This window comes from Cebus imitator, unplaced genomic scaffold (genome assembly GCF_001604975.1).
Source record: "Cebus imitator isolate Cc_AM_T3 unplaced genomic scaffold, Cebus_imitator-1.0 Scaffold117, whole genome shotgun sequence".
NCBI lineage: Eukaryota > Metazoa > Chordata > Mammalia > Primates > Cebidae > Cebus > Cebus imitator.
Window position 1 is genome coordinate 4,558,827 of NW_016107432.1, and position 24,741 is coordinate 4,583,567.

Here is a 24,741-nt window from a genome sequence, read left to right on the forward strand (position 1 = left end):
GAGGGAGGAGGGTGTGCTGGAGCTGGGAGAGGGAGGGAGGAGGGTGTGCTGGAGCCGGGAGTGGGGAGGAGGAGGGTGTGCTGGAGCCGGGAGTGCGGAGGAGGCTGGTGTGCTGGACTTTGGGTGGCAGTAGGTGAGCCCCTGGGACCGGCTTGAGGGAAGAGGGTCTCTTCACTCTTCACTCACCCTGGAGTTTCAGCTGCCGGTCCCTTTCTGCAGTAATCACCCCTGGGGCCTCACGACATCACCTTCTCCATCCCTGCCTTCGTCACTGGCCCTGCCTCCTGTTCTGGGCCGTAAGCCTTATGTTTCACACCCCCCTCAACCCCACCTGGGGCAGGTTCAACTCCTCTCTCTCCCTGGTCACGGAGGAGGCCCCGTGCAACCCTGGCAGGGCTGGCCTTGCCGAGGTGCCCAACTGCGCCCCTCCGAGTCCCACCGCCTCACCCAGCAGCTCTGGGCAGCTGAGACACAGGATTGTTATTACCGTTTTTAATTTAATTAATGAGCTTTACTTTTAGAGCAGTTTTAGGTTCACAGAGATGTTGAGCAACAAGCACAGAGAGTTCCCATATCCCCATATCCCAATATGTCCCGAATCCCGATACCCACATATTCCCATATCCCAATATGTCCCAAATCCCCATACCCGCATATCCCCATATCCCAATATGTCCCGAATCCCCATACCCACATATTCCCATATCCCAGTATCCCCATACCCACATATTCCCATCTTCCCATAGCCCAATGTCCCTATGTCCCCACATTCCTATATCCCCACATTTGCATGTCCCCACATCCCCATCTTCCCACCTTCCCACCCCCAAGTTTCCCCAATTCGTATCACCTTGCATTAGCGTGGCACACAAGTGATGCCCACAGTGATCCGTGGTACCTAGACCTCACAGTTCACGTGTGAGGGTTCTGTCTTGGTGTTGCACACGTGCGGTTTGTACAGACGCACAGAGCCACGGCAGTACCACACGGAGCCACGCTGCTGCCCTAAATATCTTCTGAGCTCTTTGGTTCATCCCTCCCTCCCCAGCCCCTGGCAACCACCGATCTCTTCACCACTCCATGGGGTTGCCTTGTCCAGAATGCGACTGAGCTGGACTCACAGGGTGTAGCCTTTTCAGATGGGCTTCTTTCACCTGGTGACATGAACCTAGGATCCTTCACGCTTTTCACAGCAGGACAGCTCACTCCTTTTGAGTGCTGAATAATAATCCGCTGTCTGCACTACGATTTATGTGCCCATTTGCCTGTTGAAGGACAACTCGGTGGCCTCCAGTTTCTGGTGACTATGAATAAAGCTGTTGTAAATGTCATGTGCATGTTTTTGGGTGGCCATAAGTTTTTAAATCATTTGAGCAAATATCAAGAAGTGCAACTGCTGGAATCGATTTTAAGTGCGTTTAGTTTTGCAGGAAGATGCCGAGCTGCCTTCCCGAGCAGCAGCGCCACGTGGCGTTGTGCGCCGTTCACACGCTCGTGTTCATGCATTCAACGGGAGCCACGAGTGAGCGCTCCTGTTTCGTACCAGCGTTCAGGATAGTCCGTGTTCTGGATTTTGGCCATTCTTATAGGTATGTAGTGATGTCTGCGTGTCGTTTTACATTTTTGTTGTTTTTTTTGACAGGATCTTGCTCTGTTGCCCAATCTGGAGTGCAGCGGTACAATCACTGCTCACTGCAGCCTGGACCTCCCAGCCTCAGGGGATCCTCCCAACCCAGCCTCCTAAGTAGCTGGGATTGCAGGTGCAAACCACCACGCCTGGCTAATTTTTGTATTTTTTGTAGAGACAAGATCTCACCATGTTATCCAGGCTGGCTTCGAACTCCTGGGCTCCAGTGACCCACGTGCCTCGGCCTCCCAAAGCTCTGAGATTCCAGGTGTGAGCCACCATGCCCAGCCTTGGTGTTTTAATTTGCAGTTGCTGGATGACGGATGATGTGAACCGTCTTCCCCCGTGCTCATGACCTTCCGGATATCATCTTCGGTGTCTGTTAAGATCTTCCGCCCCCATTTCACTTGGGTTGTTTGTTTTTCGTCGTTGAGTTCTGTGTATGTTATTTGTACTCATTCTCTTAATGATGTCTTCTGCAGAGCCTAAGTTCTTAATTTTAATGAAGTCTAATTTGTCAAATTTTTTTCTTTTACCGCTTATGCTTTTGGGGTATCAAACGTCAGTCACTGCCAAATCCAAAGCCACTCAGATTTCCCCTCTGTTACCTTCCAGGAGTGTGTCTGTGACCCAGTTAGAGTTAACTTTTGAGGAAGGTGTAGGCCGGCGTCTGGGTTCTCGCGTGGGTGTCCATGTACAGAATTTTGCACAGCTCCCTTCTGGTGACTGTCCCTTGCAGGAGCCTCTGCTCTGGGGTCAGCGGGTGGAATCCCAGCTCTGGGCCTGAGGTGCTGTCCTGGGAACCCTGGCGCTCCTATCCTGAGTTCCTGGGAGAGGAGCCTCACTCCCGTGAGGGATGTGAGGGCACCGAGAGCAGAGAGGCCAGGCAGCTCCTCCAGGTGGGCCGGGCTGCTCCCTGAGCCTCTGCATTCTGGCTCGTGAACCGTGACGGCTCCACACTGGTGTGACCAGGGCTTCCACCTCATTGGAGGAGTGATGTGGGAACCCCTGGGCTGTGCTGAGTTCAGGCAGGCCCATGTGAGCAGGGTAGCTGTGCTCTTGGGGGCTGTGGTGGGGGGCAGTCAGGGAGGGCTCTCTGGAGGAGGTGAGACCAAAACCCAGACTGGAACTAGATGGAGAGTCTGGATCAGCCATGCAGAGTGGATGGGGGTACCCCCTCCTTCCCCTTTCTCCACACCCCACTGGCCAGGTCCTGCCTGTTCCAGCCCCAACACCCTTCCAGTGCACCCGTGTCCAATCCCGGCCCCGCCCCTTCCCGGTCTCCCTTCCTCATCCTTCCCATGCCTGTCCGCCCCTCATTTACCCTCCACACAGCTACCAGCGCGGCCGGCAGCCCCGGCTGCACACGACTCTGGCTGGCTGGGCGGCTCCCTGGTCACCCTGGCTCTTGCAGCCTTACACCTTGCTGGGTCATCAGGCCTCACCTGACCCACACCAGTCCCAAAAGCAGGACCAAGACAGGGGCTGCATGTAAAGAACTGGTTTGGGAGGCTCAGGGCTCCCAGCAGGGGAGGGGGAGGCGAGGCAGGACAGGCGGGCATCAGCCAGGTACCACTGGGGCCGCCCCATCTCACCAGGCACTCCTCCTGAGTGATCCCGCAGTGGGGCTGGCACTGGCTGAGGGCTGCTGGGAGGGGGCGTTCATTTCCTTGGCACCTCCTCAGGCAAAGAGATGTGGACAGTGAGGAGGGGAAATTACCAGGAGCTGCAGGGCAGGGCCGGACGGTGTGGGTGATGGGGTGCTGGGGGTCAGGGCAGTAACACATGGAGGCGCTAAGCAGGGCAGGCAGCCACCAACCACCACGGGCAGACGACACTGGGGGGACATCCCCTATGGCTGAGTGTCCCTGAAGCTGCTGCCCAGCCTGGGGTCCTCCTGGCCGGTCCTCCTTGCTGGCATCCGCCTGGCCTTCCCCATCCACACGAGGAGCAGGCCTGGCTGTGTGATGGGAGTCCACACGGGGCTGTCGTGGAAGTGGCAGCGGCTCTAGTGTTCAGGTCCTCGGAGTCTGATGAAGTGCCACAAACCAGCGCGCTCCCCCAACCCTCCTGTGCCGGGACCCTGCTGGGCCCCGGTGATATCGCCCATTCAGGGCCCGGGGTAGGGCCTGGAAGTCTGCGTTCTAATAAGCTCCCAGGTGGTGTCAGGCAGCTGGCCCAGCGACCACACTCAGATAGCCACCTGCACATTCTAAAATCTCATCCGGAAGCCTTCTGGAAGCAGCTTTGAGAAAAAAGTACTGGCCTCTCTTTCTGGCTCCAGAACTGCTTGGCTGTGTGACTCTGGGAGAGTCATGACCCTCTCTGTTCTGGAGTGTCTTCACAGATAACACAAAGCCGTAGCAATTCTGTGATCTGAATTGCACCTCAGCTGTCAAACAGCACTGATTCACTATCACAAATCTAGAAAACATCGCCCCCATTTCACAGATGAGAAAACCGAGGCCCAGACAGTTCCCAGCAGGAAGTTATTGCCCGGCTTTTCGGCGGCAGAGGGCAGCTTTGAACCCAAGTGGGCTGGCTGCAAAGCCTTTGCTTTTTCTCCATCAGGCTGTCTCCTGTTTCACTTGGGGACTAAAATAAAACTTTCTCATAATGAGAGATGAGACGCAAGAAAAGCTTCGAACTTCTGAACCCGGAGAACAATCATTGCTTAGGCAAAGGCATTTGTGGTCATTTACGGTTTCCTCCAAAACAGTTTTCTGCAAGTTGATGAGAAAGATTTTTTTTCTCCGTAGTCTAAGGAAGTGAGTCACTAAACAAGAAAATGGGCCTTCTCATAATTAGCTCTTAAACTCTTCCTCCGTATGAAAGTTCCCCCAGCCCAAGCTCCATCTTGCTTCCTGCACATTCTTACTATACAAATCTGAACAATTTTTGACAAGATTTTTGAGTTTTGTCAGATGTGAATTGTTAAGATTTAATTGAAAAAATGAACAGAACACAGCGACTATTTCAAAGGGAGTGACCCAGAACCAATTAGAATTTAGTAACAATTGACCATTCACCACTGAAATCCATGTTGAGAATCAGATTAAAGCCACTTTAATTCCCCCCGCCCGCCCCTTGTTCCTGAACTCAAAATATCATTAGTGGAAGATTTCCCTGAATTTTTTTCCAATCAATTTTCCTGGTTTTAAAGGTGAAGTTCAACCGGGGGGACTGTGCAGAGGAGGGTGCCGGCTGGCCATCTCCCGGGCTGAGATGATACACAATATAGGTTACCATCTTGAAAAAACAGGTCAGGCCCAGCAACATTCCTCGTCAAATTGCTGTTGACAGCCCAAACAGGAGATGCAGGAGGGCCACAAAAAGGCCCTTTCATCTGAAGACAACACAGCGTATAATTGGTCATTCTTTCCTTCTCTGGCCTCTCCTTCTCAGCTGGGGGAAATTTCCCAAACAAAGCCAGCCCTTCCTAAGGCAACTTCTTAATCCTTTCTGGCAGATGCGCCCGGGGAAGTGTGGGCTGAGAGGACAGGGCAGGGCACTGGCAGGGCCCACGTGGGCACAGTGCCTGGCGCATAGTAGGCGCATAGTAGGTGCTTCTGGCTGGCCTGTCAGTGAATGGTCGTTGTTGGGAGTTGTGGCACCTGGCTCCTTAGCTCCGTCCGAGAGGCACGAGGGCAATTGCAGAGCAGATGTGTGTGAAGTGGCTTTTCCTGATCCGTCCCAGACCTCTGCGGCATGACCCCAAACCACCCCACTAGCGGGAGCCGAGGCCAAATTCTAGCAGACGAGAGCCAGCGCTTCACGTGGGCTCCAGCGTCTTCATCCAGCCTCCTTTGCACTGTCCACGACAGCTCCCTGGGCTTTCCGGATCGTCTCCGAAGACCTCCTTGTCTGGCTCCGGGTACAGTTCGCTTCTCTGCCCAGCTCCTGAAGGTCACCACTGCCTGCCAAGCCCACACCAGGTGCTGGGGGCTGCGGGGGCTTTGCATCATAGCCCTCCAGGACCCCTACAGGGAAACGGAGGCTTGGGGAGGCTGCGTGGCCGTGGACTAGACCCCCATTTTCCAACGCTGGGTCCTGGAGCTTCTAGAAGCAGGGCACTGCCCCAGGCCTTTTTGTGTCTAGTCCCAGGGAGTGGGAGAGCTCAAACCCAGAACCTGGCCACATCCTGGACTTGATTTTTGCAGGATGAGATGAGTCACAGACACGAATGTCCAGGCTGGACCCTGTGGCCACTGTTACATCATTATTACTTTTACATCACCTTGAGGAGCCGCCCTGGAATCAGCTGCTTCCCACGTGGCCTTCCCACTAGCTGGGTCTTCACCTCCAACCCCCGACTGGTTTTGGTACATTTATTTCCATTTCCAGACGTCAAGTAAGACCCCAAAGTGTTTTCTGAGTGTCAAAATCCAAACACAACAGAAACAAGCAAACAAAACCACCCCACAGGCATTTAGAATAGGAAGTCCGGGGACCGGGCGCGGTGGCTCACACCTGTAATCCCAGCACTTTGGGAGGCTGAGGCAGGAGGATCACCTGAGGTCGGGAGTTCGAGACCAGCCTGACCAACATGGAGAAACCCTGTCTCTACTGAAAATGCAAAATTAGCTGGGCGTGGTGGTGGCATTCGCCTGTAATCCCAGCTACTTGGGAGGCTGAGGCAGGAGAATCGCTTGCACCCGGGAGTTGGAGATTGCGGTGAGCCGAGATCTTGCCATTGCACTACAGCCTGGGCAACAAGAGGGAAATTCCGTCTCAAAACAAAACAAAAAACAAAAGCAGAATAGGAAGTCTGGGTATTCAGATCTCAGATGTTTGGTGTCTGCGTTTGGGTCCCCAGAAGCAGACGCTGAGACGAGGACTTATTTGGGAGATGATCCGGAAAACATGGGTGGGGAGGGGGGAAGGAGGCAGTGAGTGGTTTAGAGTCGGACGGGGTTCTGCCGCGGGCGCCTGGAGCTCCATCCTGTCGGGAACGTGTGAGGCGCCGTGTCGGGCCGAGTTACCCCAGTGGTGTGGGAGCTGGGGTGTTTATCCGGCTCCCACCTGCTTGCAGGTGATGGGCCATTCATTCCTGGGTGCTTCTGGCTGCCTGCCTGCCCATGGCACAGAACCAGCCAGGCAGGCCCCGGCTGAAAGGGGCAGCTCCGGCCTGTGAGCAGCTGGGGTCACGGCAGCTGCTGCAGCGGGGACAGTCTGTGTCCTGAGCATGGTGGCCCGAGCCCGTCCAGCCTTCGGTTCGGAGGAGCTGGCGGACCTGCGTGGCTGTGTGTGCTTGGGCGAATTGCATGAGCTTTCTGAGCCTCAGTTTCCTCACCTGTACGATGACGGCAGCCGCTTCTTAGGTTGGTTATGAGGCTTCAGTGAGACCCTATGGGTGTGGCACCAGGACCCAGAAGGGCCAGTAGGAAGAACCGCCCCACAGCCGCGGACGCAGTTGAGTCAGGTTCAGAAATGCGTGGGCCTCATGTCCCCACTGAGGGCAGTTCGCAGACTCTGCTGGGTACCTTGAAGTTGCTCAGAAATTAAGGATAATTAGATAGTGTCTGGGAGGTCCCAGGACTCAGTGTGAGGTCATAGCGGAAACTGGGCTGTGACACCTGAGAGAGAGGACATCAGATCCTGAGATCACTGTCTCTGGAAAGACGGGCTCACATGCCCTGCACAGTCCTGAGGTCAGCGCTGGGGACTGCGAGAGCGAGTACCTCTTTCACGTGCATTTCAGGAAGGATGAAGCCGATGGTAGAAAGAACAGATCACTCCATGAGGTAGTGAGCTCTCTGTCTTTGGAGGTGTGTAAGAGGCTGGATGTTGTGTTCACTTTTCTTGGTCATGTGGGGAGCTCCTGGCCTTGGATGGCAGCAGTGGTGGTGGATGGGGCTGGCTGGATAGGATGCCTTTTAAGATCTTTCCCACCCCAGAGAGTCTAGAATTCCATGTGTCTGCTAGGGGCCGAGTGCTGGAAACGTGCTCCTCATTTGATGCATTGCATCCGTGACTCCTGGAGGCGCCCTAGGTAGAGTTCAGCAGCTTGGGCCTGGTCTGAATTAGTGGGAGAGTCGTTGATGGGGAGAGCCTGGCTGCAGCCTGAATGATCTGCTGAGTGGTGACCTGGAGCCTTGATGGAAGGGGAGCCGCTAGTCCGAGGAGTCCCCGGGGCCTCAGACTGGTATGAAAAGCAGAGGGGAGCCTGCCCTGATGGAGGTGGGGAAACGCCTGGGGGCCTGTGTCTAGCCGGCAGCTCGTGCTTTGGGGGTTCCCTGAGCAGAAGCCTGTGGGAACAGTCTCTGAGAAAAAGGAGCCACATTCACACCCAGCCAGGGCCCACCTGCACACCTTGGCCCAGCTGAGCTCCTGGGCCGGGGGCTGGGGGTTCAAGTCCTGCTTCCTCCTTTCTGTCAGTCCCGAAAGCTCCCCAGTGTTCTGCTGCGCCAGGTGACATGCCCCTTTCCCGGGAAGGTATGTTGGCAGCTATGCCCAGGGATGGGATGCTTCAGAGACGCAGCCAAGGCACCATGCAGCCTGGGGCTTATTGCTGCTTCTCAGGCTTGTCCTGGTAGCTCGGGACCCTTGGGCTGGGAGTCCCTGCTGTGGGGTCTTGTGGTGTGGGCGCACCCATCACCCCTTCTGTTGCCTGGCTGATATCACAAGTGCTGCCACCTGTGCGGTGCACCAAAGGAAGCCACAGGGACAGATGACACTGGAAATCAGAACTGCCCGGTACCCACTCCTGTAGGCTCACCCAGCCACGGTGGACCCTGAGGTGAAGAGAGCAGCCTCGGCCCCTGCAGGCTCCCGGCTGTGGGCTCCGGAAAGTTTCATTCATTTGATCGTTCATTCACTCACCTCCTCTGGGCTGGGCTCTGTGTTAGGCACAATTATCCCAAATGATACCATTGGTAATCCTTAATTACCAATGCAATAATTGAAGAGGCCTCACAGTCTGAGTGTCCTGGATCTTGGCCCAATTCTCGTATCATCGACAGAGGGAATACTGTATTGCTGGGCCCTGCTCGGGTTTTAAGGGCAAACAGTGCACCACGCGCATCTTTACAGACCGCTCGCCATGGCCCCACTGATTGATTTTAGACGGCTTGACGGCCATGCCTTGAGCTTGTCCTCCTTGCCTGGTGCTGGGCCTGGGGCTGGAGGTGCAGAGGCGACCGCACTGTCCCACAGAGGCCACGAGAGGCAGAGCCTCAAGGACCAAGGCACGGGGGCCATTCCCCCTCTCTCCTCCCCTGTATAGAACTCAGATGAAGGAGCCAACATCTCACCTATCGAAAGTCAGCGGTCCCAGCTACAGGGCCTGGGGCGGCCCCTCGCTCCAGGCTGACACTTGCAGATGCCTGGTCCATCAAACCACGAGGTTCACGCCACAAGAGCCCGAATTTGCCCACCACTTGCTGGTCTCGTCCAGTTATGAGCCGCCGGGGCCTCAGCGTACCCATCTGTAGGGTGGAAGTAAGAGCTTTCCCACATTGGGGTTTTTGTGAGGTTTAAATGGCTTAACTGCGCTTCTAGAAAAGTAACCTGCAGGATTATTGATGGAATTTAATTTGAGCTGCGGACAGCCAGGACACCGAGGCTGCCAGAGGCAGAGCTTGGAACCCAGGTCGCTGGGCTTCCAGACTTTGTCGCCCAGCCCTTGAAAACCCACAGACTGGGAAGCAGTTTGCGGGGTGGGGGCCGTGGCGGGTTCTCCTTCACCGGAGGCGCTCCCGTCTTCCCGGAGGACGGCTCGCTCGTCTCTCCTTAGGGCTAGGCGAGCGGAGTGGGGCCAGAAGAAAGACTTGAAACTGTATCCTCCCCTGGCGTGGGGTCAGGGGATCAGACCCCACATTTTCCCCACCATCAAAATCCCCCTAGGATTTTCTTGAAGCTAAGTTTCACATCATATGGCTGAACATTTGGAACTTTTTAAGCGGAAATTGTAGAAAAAATGAAAAGTATTTTAGTCTCAGAACACAATACGTTCCTGGCAGGGAGCCACAGGAGACATGGAGCAGCAGGCCCGACGCCGGGGAAGACGGCGTCATCAGTGTCCGTCTGGATTAATGGGCGTTCGTCAGGCTGAGCAGCTGATCAGGGCTTGGAAGACATTGTCTTTTGTGACTGTACGAGGCTCCGCTTTCACTCATCAGCTAATTTTCCTATCACATTTCCTTAATTGTAAGCTTGGTTTAATGGAGCCCCGGACAGGACTGAGCCGTAAGGAACGCGCTCATGTCCTGGTTAGAGGGTGCCAGGAATTTGTGGCTGAAACGTCACAGCTCATCCCCTGCAGCTTAGTGGGCGATGCTCAGAAAACACCTCAAGGCCTCTGGAAAAATTCAATCAGTGGCGGGCTGGGGCAGGCCACGTGTGGCGTCACGGTCCGGGCTGCTGTGTGGGAGGGTCCTGGCCTCCAAAAGCCCATGGCAGCGCTGAGGCGTCATCCCTCAGACTCCCTGCAAGAGAGGCAGTCGGAGCTCCCTCTCACAAACGCTGGAACTGAGAGGCAGAGACAGGGTGGGTGGGGTCTCCTGTCCTGGTCTGGGGTGTAAGGCTCCCCCGGCCTGTGCCTTGCCTGCCAGATGGGTGGGTGGTATGTCCCTGCCTACCTGGCAGGGGTGACGGGGAGGAAAGGACCTCTAAAAAGACCATACCCACTGGATGCTGGCCTTGGGGGAGGGTTGGGCAAAGCTGGTAGGAGCCTCCCTTTCTCCATGACCGCCTCCCTCCAACCCCGGCCCGTGTGTCTCTGCTTCCCCATTTTCCCTTCCTGCCCCCTTTCTCTTCCCCAAGACCCTCATCCCGCCAGACCCTGCTCCCGTGGCCCATCAGGCTTATGGCGGGGTGGTCACCATTCTACCCTGGGCCTCAGATCTCAGGAGCTCCGGCCAATGGGGAGGGGCAGGCAGAGACAGGAAGAGGGGGTGATTTTAAGGTGGCAAGTGGGGGCGGAGTGGGAACCCCTTTCCCAGGTGACCCTGAATTTACCTGGAGGCAACGGAAAGTTCTGGGCTAGGCAACAGATGCCCTTGAGGTGAGACTTGGCGCCTCCTCTCCTGTGACCTGAGGAATTTGGCCCAAGGGATCACCAAGGTCCTGCCAGTTCGTCCACCCTTGATGCCCCGGGAGCTGAGCTCGGTCCAGATCTGTCAGGCCAGAGGCCAGAGCAGTGTCCTGAGCTGCAAAGCTCTGCAGGGCCCAGGGAAAGCAGCCGCCACGCCTGGCCTTCTTGGTTCAGTGGCCAAGGCCACTGGTCCTGTGTGGAGTTTGTCAGAGCCACGCCAGGCTCCAGATCAACCTCTGTTTCACAAGCCTTTGGTGGGTCCTCTTAGGATAAGCCTTTAGTCCATCCCCACCTGGGGCCACAGAAAGAGATTGGACATCTCCTGCCATCAGAGAGCACATGGCTCAGGGGAGCTATTGGTCCTCAGTCAGAGGTTGCCTTGTTGCCAGTTACAGCACAAAGGCAGGATGTCAACTCTGCTTGGTGCCTCTAGGAAGGCTTCCTGGAGGTGGTGTCTCTTCAGAGGTTCATAAAGGTTAATGCGAAAATGCTAGATGCACAAGGTCCTGGTGGCAGTGAGAAGAGAGGAACAGGAAGGAGTGGCCTTCAGGGACCTGGGGGCTCAGCCTGAGGCCCCCTGAGTCAGAAGATGTGCTGAGGAGTCTACAAGAGCCTTGACTTTCTGGTTCAGAAGAAAACTTTGTCCAGAGGCAATGGTAAAGCTGCCGGGGTTTTGTTTGTGGGGAGGGAGCTGATCGTACCCCGTTGGTACACTCTTCAGCAGCAGTAGAGGGAGAACCGGGGTGAGTCTGGAACAGGTGACGACCGAGAAGTCCTTGAGGATCCAGGTGAGCGGGGGTGGCAGTCCTGCTAGTCAGTGGCAGTGCGCCTGAGGGAGTGGACAGATGGGAAGGGTGGTTCTGGAGGGCTTGGTGCCTGGTGAGATGCTGTTGGGGGTGGGGGGGACCTGCGTGGGCATCGAGGCTGACTTCCTAGTCCCTGGTCAGGGGGATCAGACAGATTTGGTGTGGAAGCTTCAGGGACAAGAAAAACGGACCACAAAAACCCACAGCAGCCCCCTCCCCCAGCCCAAATTAACCTCCAAGACCCTGGCAGAGTCTTTGAAGATGAGAAGGCCCGCGCTCTGGGTCAGCCTGGCCCTCCACAGCACCTGAGCCCCGTGGCTGACTCCGAAAAGCCCTTTGGACATTTGGGACCAAAGACTGTGCACCCAGAGTGCCCCTGACACCCCTGCGTACCCCCCGCCTCTCCCCCGCGTCCAGGGAGGGCTCTGCGGGAGACTCAGATTTGAATCTGGGCCAGATGTGCCCCAGTGCCCAGCGGCGCCACTGCAGGGAATGATTAATGAACACTCTGTCCTCAAAGCTCTCAGAGATAAATTCCCACTTGTGTTTAATTCTAGGATGCTCATCTCTGCAGACCAACTGGTCAGAGGTGACAGGTGGCTCCCTACGGGCTCCTCTTGACCATGGCTACCAAGCTGGGGTTTCCCTCCCAGTGCCCACTGGTGTTCTTCTGGCCAGCCTGGGAGCCAGCTGGCACCGGCTCTCTGTCCCCTTCTCGAACTCCTCCCTGTGCCCCACGTGCCAGCCTCTGTGGGACCAGAGTGGGAGGAAGACAGCCAGACACTTGCTGGCCCTCCTGGACCACGTGTGCTTTTTTTTTTTTTTTTTTTTTTTTTTGAGATGGAGTCTCACCCTGTCACCCAGGCTGGAGTGCAGTGGTGCCATCTTGGCTCACTGTAACCTCCACCTCCCAGGTTCAAGCGATTCTCCTGCCTCAGCTTCCTGAGTAGCTGGGATTATAGGCACGCGCCATCACACCCAGCTAATTTTTGTATTTTTATTAGAGACAGGGTTTCACCATGTTGGTCAGGCTGGTTTTGATCTCTTGACCTCATGATCCACCTGCCTCAGTCTCCCACAGTGCTGGGATTACAGGCGTGAGCCAGCATGCCCGGCCCACACACGTGCTTTTTAAATGGTTTCCAACGTCAGTCACTTTGGAAAGAGCTGTGATGAATCTCTTTCTGCTTCATCGAGGATGCCCAGGTTCTCCTCTTTGAGTCACACCTCACCGAGTTGTTCTTTTTTCCTAATTTTCCCCAGACTTCTTTACTTTCTCCATCACCTTGCTCTCCACGGCCTTCCCTGTCTACCAGGCTGGGGCATGGCAGATTGGTGGCAAAGGTGGCCCAAGTCTTCCATCCTTCTCTGGAGCTGCAGCTTAACCAGTTGACTCTTCGGGATGGCATTGGTGCCCAGCCCTCTGCCTCAGAGGCCCGTGGCCAGTGGAACGTGGCAGAAGTCACAGTGTGGCCACCGCAGGCCGAGGCCTGAGAGACGGTGTAGATCTTCATGAAGCCTCGGGACCAGCATTTCCCCTCACTGTGTGCATTTTTTGACATTGTGTTTAGAAATTCCTTTCTACTCTGGGGTCAGAAAAATATTATTTTGTACTTTTTCCTAAAAGTGTTGTAGTTCTTTTCACATTAATGTCTTTAATCCATCTGGAATCGATTTTTCTGCACAGGGAGGTGGGGATTTAACTTTCCCTTTTTACATGTGGAAAACCCCCTGTCGCAACACCACGAGGGGCTGGTCTGTCCTGTTTGTGCTGATTCGTGTCGCTGTTTCCGTGGAAAGTGGGGGTCCCACGCGCTCACGTGTTGTTTCCGTACATCCTGGTTGGCTCCTTCTGTCTTTCTCTTCCTGACCCACTTGCACACTTTCCTAATTACTGTAATTTTAAATTAGTAGGTTTTATTTTTAAGAATGGTTTTAGGTTCACAGCACAATTGAGTAGAAGATGGGTACAGGGATTTCCCATTCCCCCTGCCCTGACGTAGGCACAGCCCCCTCTGTACCAGCATCCCCACCAGGGTGGTACACTCCTCACAACTGGTGGGTCTCCACAGACATCATCAGCACTCAAAGTGCGGAGCCTGCAGGACAGCTCACTACGGGTGTTGCAGGTTCTATCGGTTTAGACAAAGGTACAAGGACAGGTGTCTGCATTTTACTGTCATACAGCATAGTGTCACTGTCTGAAGCTCCTCTTCACTTCACCTGTTCATCTTTCCCTCTCCCTGAATCCCTAGTAGCCATTGATTTTTTTTTTATCATCTCCATAGTTTTGCCTCTTTTCAGAATGCCACGTGGTTGGAGTCATATCATATGTACTTTTTAAAGATGAGCTTATTTCACTTAGTAATGCACATTTAAGTTTCCTCCATGTCTGTTCATGGCTTGATACCTCATATCTTTTTAGTGTTGAATAATATTTCATTGCCTAGAAGTTCACTATTTGTTTATCCAATCAGTTACTGAAGGATATCTTGGTTTTTTTTCCCCCAGTGTTGGCAATTATGAGTAATGCTGCTGTAAATGTTTATTCATAAGTAGGTTTTTATATGTATATAAGTTTTCAACTCCCTTGGGTAAATAAATACCAAGGAGAACAATTGCTGGATCTTTTGGTAAGAGTATGTTTAGTGTTGTAAGAAACCACCAAGCTATCTTCCAAAGCAGGCATACCATTTGGCATTCCTACCACCCAAGAATGGGAGTTCCCGTTCCTCCACACCCTTGCCAGCATTTGATGATGTCAGTAGTCTGGATTTGGGTTGTTCTACTAGGTGTATAATGGTGCCTCAATATGGTTTTAATTTGCAGTTTCTTAATGACATATGATGTGGATCGTCTTTTTTATGCTTATTTGCCACCTGTATATCTTCTTTGGAAATATATCTGTTAAGGTCTTTGACCCATTTTTTATTTGGGTTTGTTTTCTTATTGTTGAGTTTTGAGAGTTCTTTGTACATTTTGGATAACAGTCCTTTATCATGTATGTCTTTTGCAAATATTTTCTTCCAGCCTATGGCTTGTCTTTTCGTTCTCTTGACAGTGCCTTCATAGAGCAGAAATATTTTAATTTTAATGAAGCCCAGCTTATCAATTCTTTCCTGGATCCTGCTTTTGGTGTATCAAAAAGGTCATTATGAAACTCAAGATTGTTCAGATTTTCCCCTATGTTATCTTTTAGAGTTTTATAGTCTTGCGTATTATATTTAGGTCTATGATTTATTTTGAGTTAGTTTTTGTGAACTGTATAAGATCTGTATCTAGATTCATTTCTTTTTTTGTTGTTGTTACATGTGAGTATTCAGTCATTCTGGCACCATGTCTTTGTCCTATTCTATTGCCAATCCTCCTTTGTCAAAAATCAATTGACTATATTTATATGAGTCTATTTCAGGGTGTTTCATTCTGTTAGGTTGATCTATTCATCTTCTTTTTTGCCAATATCACACTGTCTTGATTACTATAGCTTTCTTTATGGTAAGTCTTAAAGTCAAGTAGTGTTGGTCGTCTAACTTTGTTCTTCAATATTGTGTTGGCTATTCCGGGTTATTTGCCTCTCCATATAAACTTTAGAATTAGTTTGTTGATGCTCATAAAATAGCTTGCTGGAATTTTGATTGGGATTGCATTGAGTCTATGGATCAAGTGAGGAAGAATGGACATCTTGATAATATTGAGTCTTTTTATCCCTGAATGTGAAATATGTCTTTATGTATTTAGTTTTTCTTTGATTTCTTTGATCAGTTTTGTAGTTTTCCTTTTATAGATCTTATACATATATTGTTAAATGTATACTTAAGTATTTCATTTTGGGGGGGTACTAATGTGAATGGCATTGTTTTGATCATGTTTTAAATTTTGAATTACACTTGTTCACTGCTGCTTATATAGGAAAATGACTGAATTTTGTGTAAGAACCTTATATACCACAACCTTGCTATAATTACTTAATTAGTTCTAGGAGTATTTTTTGTAGATTCTTTTGGTTATTTTACATAAACAATAATGTCAACTGTGAACAAATACAGTTTTATTGCTTCCTTCCCAAGCTGTATATCTTTTATTTCCTCTTCTTGTCTTATTGCATTAGCCAGGACTTACAGTATGATATTGAAAAGCAGTGGCGAGAGGACATCCTTGCCTTGTTCCTGATCTTGGTGGGAAATTTTTGAGTTTCTCACCATGAAGTATGATGTTAGTTATAAGATTTTTGTAGACATTCCTTATCAAGTTGAGAAAGTAAGCTCCTCTGTATTCTTAGTTTACTGAGAGATTTTTGCCATGAATGCATGTTGGAGTTTGTCAAATTCTTTTTTGCATTTATTGATATAATCCTGTGATTTTTTTTCTTTAGCCTATTGATGTAATGTATTATATAAATTGATTTTTGAAAGTTGAACCAGACTTGAATACCTGGGATAAATCCCATGGTGCATAATTCTTTTTTATACATTGTTGATTTCTATTTGCTAATATTTTGTTAATTTTTGTCTTTATGTTCATGAGACATATTATTCTATAGTTTTTTTTTCGTGTAATGTCATTGTTTTTTGTTTTGTTTTGTTTTGAGACCGAGTCTTTCTCTATTGTCCAGGCTAGAGTGCAGTATAGCATGTTTACTGCTCACTACAACCTCTGCTTCCCAGGCTCAAGTGATCCTCTTGTCTCAGCCTCCTGAGTAGCTGCAACTACAGGCTCATGCCCCCATGACAGGGTGTCACTACATTGCCCAAGCTGGTCTTGAATTCCTGGGCTCAATCAATCTGGGTACCTCAACTTCCCAAAGTGCTAGGATTGCAGATATGAGCCACCATGCCCAGCCTCTTGTAATGTTTTTGTCTGGTTTTGGCATTAGGGAAATGCTGGCCTTAGAGAATGAGATGGGGAGTATTTTCTTTGCTTTTATCTTCTAACAGATATTGTACAGAATTAGTATAATTTATTCCTTAAATGTTTGGTAGAATTTACTAATGAACCCATCTGGGCTTTCTCTTTTGGAAGGCTATTAAGTACCAATTCGATTTATTTAATAGACACATGCCTGTTTAGATTGCCTATTTGTTCTTGCATGAGCTATGGCAGATTGTGCCTTCCAAGGAATTGGTCCGTTTCATCTAGGTTATCAGATGTGTGGGCATAGAGTTGATTATAGTATCCCGTAGCATCCTTTTCATGTCCATGAGACCTGTAGTGAAGCCTCTCTTTCATTTCTGATATTAGCAATTATCATCCTCTTTTTTCTTCCTTAGCATGGCTAGAGGCTTATTAATTTGTTGATATTTCAAAGAACAAGCTTCTGGTTTCATTGATTCTTCTTTATTGCTCTTCTGTTTTCAATTTCATTGATTTTTGCTGTAATTTTTATCATTTCTTCTTATTTTGGAATTAATTTGCTCTTTTTTTCCCCTAATTTCATAAGGTAGAAGCCTAGATTATTGATTTTAGATCTTTGTTACTTTCTAATATATTTATTCAAAGCTATAAATTTCCCTCTAAGCACTGATTTTCCTTCATCCAACAAATTTTTATAAGTTGTATTTCATTTTCCTTTAGTTCAAAATATTTTTAAATTTCTCTTGAGATTTTTTTCTTTGACTCGTGTTATTTAGAAGTGTTTTGTTTAATCTTTAAATAATTTAAAATTTTCTAGGCATCTTTTTGTTACTGATTTCTGATTTAATTTCATTGTGGTCTGAGAGCAGATCTTGTAAGATTTCTATTCTTTCAGTTTGTTAAGGTGTGCTTGATGCCGCAGAATGTGATCTGTCTTGGTAGTTGTTCCCTGAGAGCTTGAGAAGAATGTGTAATTTGCTGTTGGATGAAGCAGTCCATAAATATTAATTATAACCATTTGATTGATAGTGCTGTTGAGCTCCACTCACTTTGTCCTTCCAGATTTTCTTCTTGCTGGATCTATCCATTTCTAATAGAGGCATGTTCAGGTTTCCAACTGTGATAGTAGATATATCTATTTCACCTGGCAGATCTATCAGTTATTGCCTCAGTGTAGTTTGATGCTTTCTTCTTAGGTGCATAAATATTAAGAATGGTTATCTCTTCTTGGTGAATTGAACTTTTTATCATTATGTATTGACCCTCTTTATTTCTGATAACTTTACTTTTTCTGAGGTCTTCAAAAATTAATTTTAAAGTAATGTTTTATATATTTTTATGTTTTTAAATTAATTGACTTATTTATTTAATTAAATTTTTATTTATTTATTTTATTTATTTTATTTTATTTTATTTTTATTTATTTATTTATTTTATTTTATTTATTTAATTTATTTATTTATTTTTTTAGTCTTACTCTGCTGCCCAGGCTGGAGTGCAGTGGCGCCATCTTGGCTCACTGCAACTTCCACCTCCTGGGTTGAAGCAATTCTCCTGCCTCAGCCTCCCGAGTAGCTGGGACTACAGGCGCATGCCATCATGCCCAGCTAATTTCTGTATTTTTAGTAGAGACGGGGTTTCACCATGTTGGCCAGAATGGTCTCAAACTCCTGACCTCTTGATCCTCCCACCTTGGCCTCCCAAAGTGTTGGAATTACAGGTGTGAGCCACCATGCCCAGCCTCTATATTTTTATGTTCTAAACATTTACATTATTCTGGTCATTTTCTCTTCCATTATTCTTTTATGTTAGCTTTCCATAGTTGTCCTATGAGGAAAACTGTGTTAGAATTTTTGATTCAAAGTACATTGACTCTAAAGGCTCATTTAGGAAAAATTGACATGTTTATGATATAGAGTCTTCCTATCCATGAATATGGTATATTTCATAATTTTTCTCAGTAAATATATCACACAGTTCTAAATATTAAAGTCTTGGTTGCCTTTATGATTGAGAATCTTTTCTCTATTTTGTTATTATTAATGGCATATAGAAATTCTATTGCTTTTGTATCCAGCAAACTAATTATTAGTTATACCTGTATTATATTTATACTACTTATACCAGTTTGTCCATACATTATTTTAGATTTCCTATGTAGACAATCAGTATTTTTCAATGTTTGCATCTTTAAATTTTTTTCTTGTCCTATTGCATTGTCTAAATCCACAAGTACAATGCTGAACATAGTGATGATGAATGCATCCTTGTCTTGATCCTGACTTTAGTGAATACTTTTAAACTTTAATAATTGAATATAATGTTTACTCTGTGTTTTAGATAGACACTCTTTATCAGGTGTAGCAGACCATGAAAATGGACCCTTCTTACCCCTCCTCCCTTATTTTTTAAATTTTAGTAATAGATCTCCTTTCGATTGTAGATGGATATGTGTCCACCTAGGTGAAAAGTACATTTTCACTTCCCTTATAGCCTGGCATGTCCACATGACTAGCTTCTCATTGATAGGCATAGGAGTAGTGATATATGCAAACTATGTATCATGTTTCCTCTTTGTTTTTCTGTGGAAATGATAATAGTGAATGCACTTTGGCTCTGTGGATGAGGACAACATTCTAGAATGCATAAGACATCATGATAGGAGGCACCTGTGTTCCCAGTACCTTTGTCTCCCAGCTCCCCTGCACTGCTACAAATCACAGACACAAACTCCACTCCCATCCCAGCCACCCTGTTCTGGTGTCCCTGTGTTCAGCAGCTTAGCAACAACCTTGTCTAAATGTATTCGAATAAGAAAACTTCATGCTATTCACAGTTTGCTAAGAATTTGAAAACTCACTCTTAAATGCTGAATTATATTGAATGCTTTTAAAGTTTCTATTAAGATGATAAACTTGAATTTTTACCTTCTCTCATCCTCTCCTCTCTTAATGTGTCATCGTTTATCCCTAAATTTTTTTTTTTGACAGAGCCTCACTCTATCACCATGCTGGAATGCAGGGTTGTCATCTCTGCTCACTGCAATCTTTGCCTCCTGGGTTCAAATGATTCTCATGCCTCAGCCTCCTGTATAGCTGGGACAACAGGTGCATGCCACCACACCTGGCTGATTTTTGTATTTTTTTAGTAGAGATGTGGTTTCACCATGTTGTTAACCAGGCAGGTCTTGAACTCCTGATCTCAAATGATCCACCCACCTTGGCCTCCCAACGTGCTGGGATTACAGGCGTGAGCCACTGTGCCTGGCCTATTTCTAAATTTTTGAAATGAGTACTCTCCTTGACTTTTGGAGATAAACTAAAATGGGCTGTCATTATTGTAATATGCAGCAAGATTTGATTTGCCAGACTTTCCTGTAAGATTTTTTAAATCTATGTTTAGAATTGAAATTGGTGGAATATTTTCTTTTCATAAATGATCATTTAACTTTAGTCACTAGGTTATACTTCTCTCATAAAGTGAATTGTTGTTTTCTTCCCCTTATTCTCTGCAATAGTGTGCATGCAGGAGGGATCATTGTCTCTTGAAGATTTGGTGGCTCTTGCTGTAACACCACCTGGGCTTGGTGACTTTTGTTTGTTTTCTTTGCGTATATAAATGTTTGCTAATCCATTCTATTTTTCACTTGTTATTGCTTTGTTTGTGTCTTCTATTTCAACTTGAATTAATTTTGGTAATTTTTCTTCGAGAAAAATGTTCGTTACACTGAAATTTAAAACGTATTGGCATGAAGTTGGTTGCAGCATCCTCTCACAATTCTTCTAAATCCCTTCTGCTTCCTTCCTCCCTAATGTGATTTGTTGAGAGCACTTTTTTCTTGGTTAGTCCTACAGGGAATCTTTCTATTTTATTTTCTCTGAGACCAGAATTTTGCCTTTGTTGATGATTTCTATTTTTCTTCATTTTCTGTTTAATCCGTTTCTTCTCGCGGCTTTGCTTCTTTTCTTCTATGTTCTTTAGAATTATCGTCAGTTTTCTATTTTAGTAAAGATTGTACCTTGATTATTTGTAAGTTTTCTTATTTTTGTAATGAACGCATAGTTTATGAATATACCTCTAAAAACTAATTTGAGCTGCAACCAAGAAAACTGCTATATAATGCCCTTTTTCTTTTTTTTCCATCCAGGACTAAATCATTTGTAATTTCCATTGCAATCTCCGCTTTAACTGCAGGCTACTTAGGAGCATGTGTCAATCTCCTAAACTTATATGGACACACATTTTAATCCTCCTGTGGTCGGAGAATCTACTCCGTACGAAAATCATTCTTTGAAACTTGTTGAGGGTTACTTTTCGACCTGTACGTTGTCACGTTTTGTAAGTGGATTTCCCGGGTTGGAAACAGTCCTCAGAGTCCCCTGCAGAAGGAAGTAGCATCATATCCTCGTGGAGACTGCTTTTCACCATGTTCAGTGCTGAGCAGCACAGGGTGCTTTTTTATACCCTTGTAAGTGGGTCCAAACAACCCTGGGAGGGCAGCAGGGCAGGTGATAGCCCCGTCCGATAGGAGAGGGGACTCGGGCTAGAGAGGGAGAGCTGCGTGCCTGACGTTCACAGCTCCCGTGATGAGTCCCTGTGGAGGAGCACAGCGCCTCCCTTCTGTTGCTGGGGACGCCTTGATGGTGCTGAATGGAACGGTGTCAAACACCGTGGAACAGCATGGGAGGGTGCGTGGGTTCTGCGTGCGTGAGTACTGGGTCCTGGTCCTGATGCAGGCAGCAGTCACGGTGCCCTCTCCACAGCTGCGCATTCTCACATCTGCAAGGCCCAGGCCCTGGTCGTGCCCCTTCCGGCATCCCCCACTTAGCTGAAGCTGGGCCCTGGCCTCGAGTGCCTTCTCCAGCCCACATGATTTCGGCCTGTCCCCGTCCACCCTTCCCTCTGGGGTCCTCCTCCCGCTTCAGGTCTCCTGCTCTCTGTCGAGTGGGTGGCCTGTCACCACTCCCACATAGGCCGCGCCCTCTGGCCTCCCAGGCCTTTGCTCAAGGTGCAAAAGCCTGCCTTGGGGTTTCTACAAAGCCGGTGTGACTTTGCTCAGCCCTCTGGGAGCCTGAGCCCACCTGGGCTCTCCTCAATCTAGGGCATTCTCTGGCCACGCCTTTGCCTGCCTGCGCTGTCAGAGAGGCTGTTTCTAACATGTTCTGCCCCTCTCCTTGGCTCATCCTCTCACGGCCTCCCTCCTCTGGGCAGCCCCTGCTCCAGTTATGCAGAAGAGTTCCATCTCTCCTCCCTCTGTGCCCAAGGTCACTGCCAGTGCTGCTTCCTGTCTAGCATCCTCTTCTCCTTCAGTGCTTTCTGGCCAGTGCTACCCATCCTTCAAGACCCGGCTCCTTATCCCCTCCTCCAGGCAGCCTTCCTTGGTCTCCATGCTGGGTGAGGACCATCTACCATTCCACCGCACCTGGGGCTTCCCTCGGTCCGAGTTTGGATGGTGTGGTGCGATTGTTGCCATTTTACTCAGCAGCAGGGATGGCACCTGGTTTGAACCTCTGACCCTGGCTGTCCATCCTGGCTCTGCCCCACAGGTGGGTCTCGGTGTAGGCTGACTGCTGGACAGTCATCCTCTGAGCTGCTAGCAAGTGTTCCCATCGGGGGCGGGCGTGGCATCACTGTCTCCTGTGTGTCCTTGCAGTGACCCCTGGATGGAGAGCCCAGCCTGCTGACCAAGGTCAATGCCCTTTCCAACGGCCCTTCATTAGCGAGTGGACATCTCGCTGAGTCAGCGGGGACCTCTTCACCGTCCTGTTCAGGGTCACTAGGTCCCTGGAGAATGTGGCCCGGGGCGGCTGGACGACAACAGGGGCCATTGTCCTTGCCTGCTGCGGACCGAGTCGTCCCAGGCCCATCTGGACAGGGCAAGGGGCATGACCTCAGTGCACCCGAGGGGTCCTGCCGAGCCCCCGGGTGCAGCCAGGCTGGTGAGGTGGGAGCACAGATGGCGTTGTCTTGAGAGAGGTGGGCCCCCTGGGAACAAGTTTTAGGGTCCAAGGGGGCAGCTCCATCTCTTCCACCCTCCTCACCACCCCCATGCCCCCACGAGGGACTCTTCCACAGCTTCCCCAAGGCGAGGGTCAGTCACATGCCCAGTGGTGGGGACCTCTCCCCTTCCGTACAGTTCCCTCACCTCTGACACTTGAAGCTCTCCTAGCCTGCTGGCCAGAGCGAAGCCTTTGGGACCGCACCCTCAGCGACTGCACCCCCCCCACCCTTCTTTTGCACTCTGCCCCTCTCCCCACTGCTCCTCAAGAGGCTCTCAGCCCCTCCCCCGCCCTCCACTGGCCCTGGAAACAGCCGTGGTGCCAGGGGGCAGCCACGGAGCGTGGAGACCACAAGCTCATCTTCACTGGAGCTTGCTCACTGGCCAAGTCCCCGGGATTGGGGGCCTTCCACAGGCCTTACAGGAGGCAGAAGGCCCAGAGCTCAGAAGCACTCTGCCTGGGGTCCCTGGGTCACCCAACGCAAGGCTGGAGCCAGCAGGGCAAGAGTGAGCTGCACAGAGCACCGCCTCCCCAGAGCTAGCCAGAGCGGGTGGCCGGTGGCTGTCTCGGGGCTGACGTCCCTTCTCTGCTGGAAACTCAGCCTCTGCGGGGCTACAGGCTCTTGTGATGATACTGCCGTTGCTATTGTTTTTGCTTCCTAGGCTTACTGTGTTTTAAGAAGTGAAGCTTTACAGCCCATCTGAAACCCCCTCCCCCCTCTTCCCCTGAGGTCACCCCCGTTCTACAACGAATGTTCAGACCTTTTAGCTGCATGCCACCTGGCGCGGCAGCCCGTGCTCCTGATCTGGTCTTTCAGGCATTGACACGTGGGGCCATTACGAGACTGAGCTGTGCGGATCTCCTGTGTCCAGTGCACAGGCTGAAGGAAAGCTGTAGGAATGGACACAGCGGCGGCCTCTAGTTCACTGAAGGGGAAACAGAGGCTCTGCAAGCTGGGGACGGGCACGTTCATGTGGCCTTTGTGTACCCAGGCTGGGCCTCGAAGCTGGGCCTGGCTACAGACCCTACCTTCGCCCACTTGGGTTACCGGTGTTTGCCCTGCAGGGGGTCTGTCCCCACCCTCTGCCTTCTTACTTGGGAGGCCACCCTGCCATCCCCTTTCTTGGCTAAGTCTAAGCTCCACCCAGAGCCGCTTGCTTGCCTGCTCCCCTCCTCCTGTTACCCCATCCTGCTCTGCCCTGCCAGGCACTCACCACCCCCTGACTGAGGCCCACGTGCCCCGTGGCCAGGCCTCTGCCCAGCTGTTCTTTCTCCTGCTTGCCTGCCTGGGTCCCACCTGGGCTTTAAGGCCCAGCTGAAATGCCCCTGCCAGGCCCATCACCAGCAGTTAGGAAGGGCTGTGGGTCACCTCACCCAGTCAGTCACCTGCTAGGAAACAACTGCTCTCCCCAGCACTGAGCCAGGGCCTGAGGGACAGATGCTGACCAAAGCTTCCAAGAGGTTCTGCTCTTTGGCAGGGGTGGGAACCACACTGTGGAGACCCCTGCGTGCTGCTGCAGGCTGCCCTCCCTGCCAAGTTCCTGCTGGAGTGACCGCTTCTGGGCACCGGAGCTCAATTCCGCATGCAGAGAAGGGAGGCGGTGCTTGTCTTAAACCAGGCACGGCTGAATTGAGCATCAGGGACCCAAGCCCACGTGAGAGGTCAGCAGCCCTCTGTGTGCAGAGCCACCCAGGCGAGCTGCCAGCGGGTCCCATGGCCGCATGAGAAGCTGGGATTTCCGGCTCAGAGCCACTGGACAAATTGAGAGATGTCTGGGGCTCTGGCAACTCCGGAAGAGCACGGATTAAGATGTCTCTTGTCTTGTGCCCCAAGCCTTGTCCCATTGCTGACCAGGTTACAGTGAGTGAAGGCTCAAAGGTGTTGCCTCCAGGGGTTTGCAGGTGGGGTAAGGGGACAGCTTGCCTCAGGACTTGGGGCTGCCTCTGGGGACAGGCCTGGGGCAGGCACCATCACCTGAGGCCCCCGCAGCCGTGGAATCCTCCAGCACCTGGCGTGGGTGGCGTGACACTCAGCAGGCCCTCCTTGCCTTCCTGCCTCACCGGCTTTCCACCACGGGCATTGCTCCCCAGGTATGGAGCAGCCAGCTACTCCGCAGCAGGCGGCCGGGGTCCACACTGTAGGCTGTCATTCCGTCCTCACCAGCAATCTATACACCTACTCCAGTCCTGTGCTGGACAAGGAGACTGGGACAGTCCTAAGCAGACAACCGAGTTGACAAGGAGCAGGGCCAGCCTGGGGAAGGCCCAGTGGAAGAGCTTCTGAGCCTGGGGAACAGCCTGCCGAAGCCTCTGTACAGACCTGGGTGGAAGAGCCTCTGAGCCCCGGGAACAGCCTGCCAGAGCCTCTGTACAGACCTGGGTGGAAGAGCCTCTGAGCCCCGGGAACAGCCTGCCGGAGCCTCT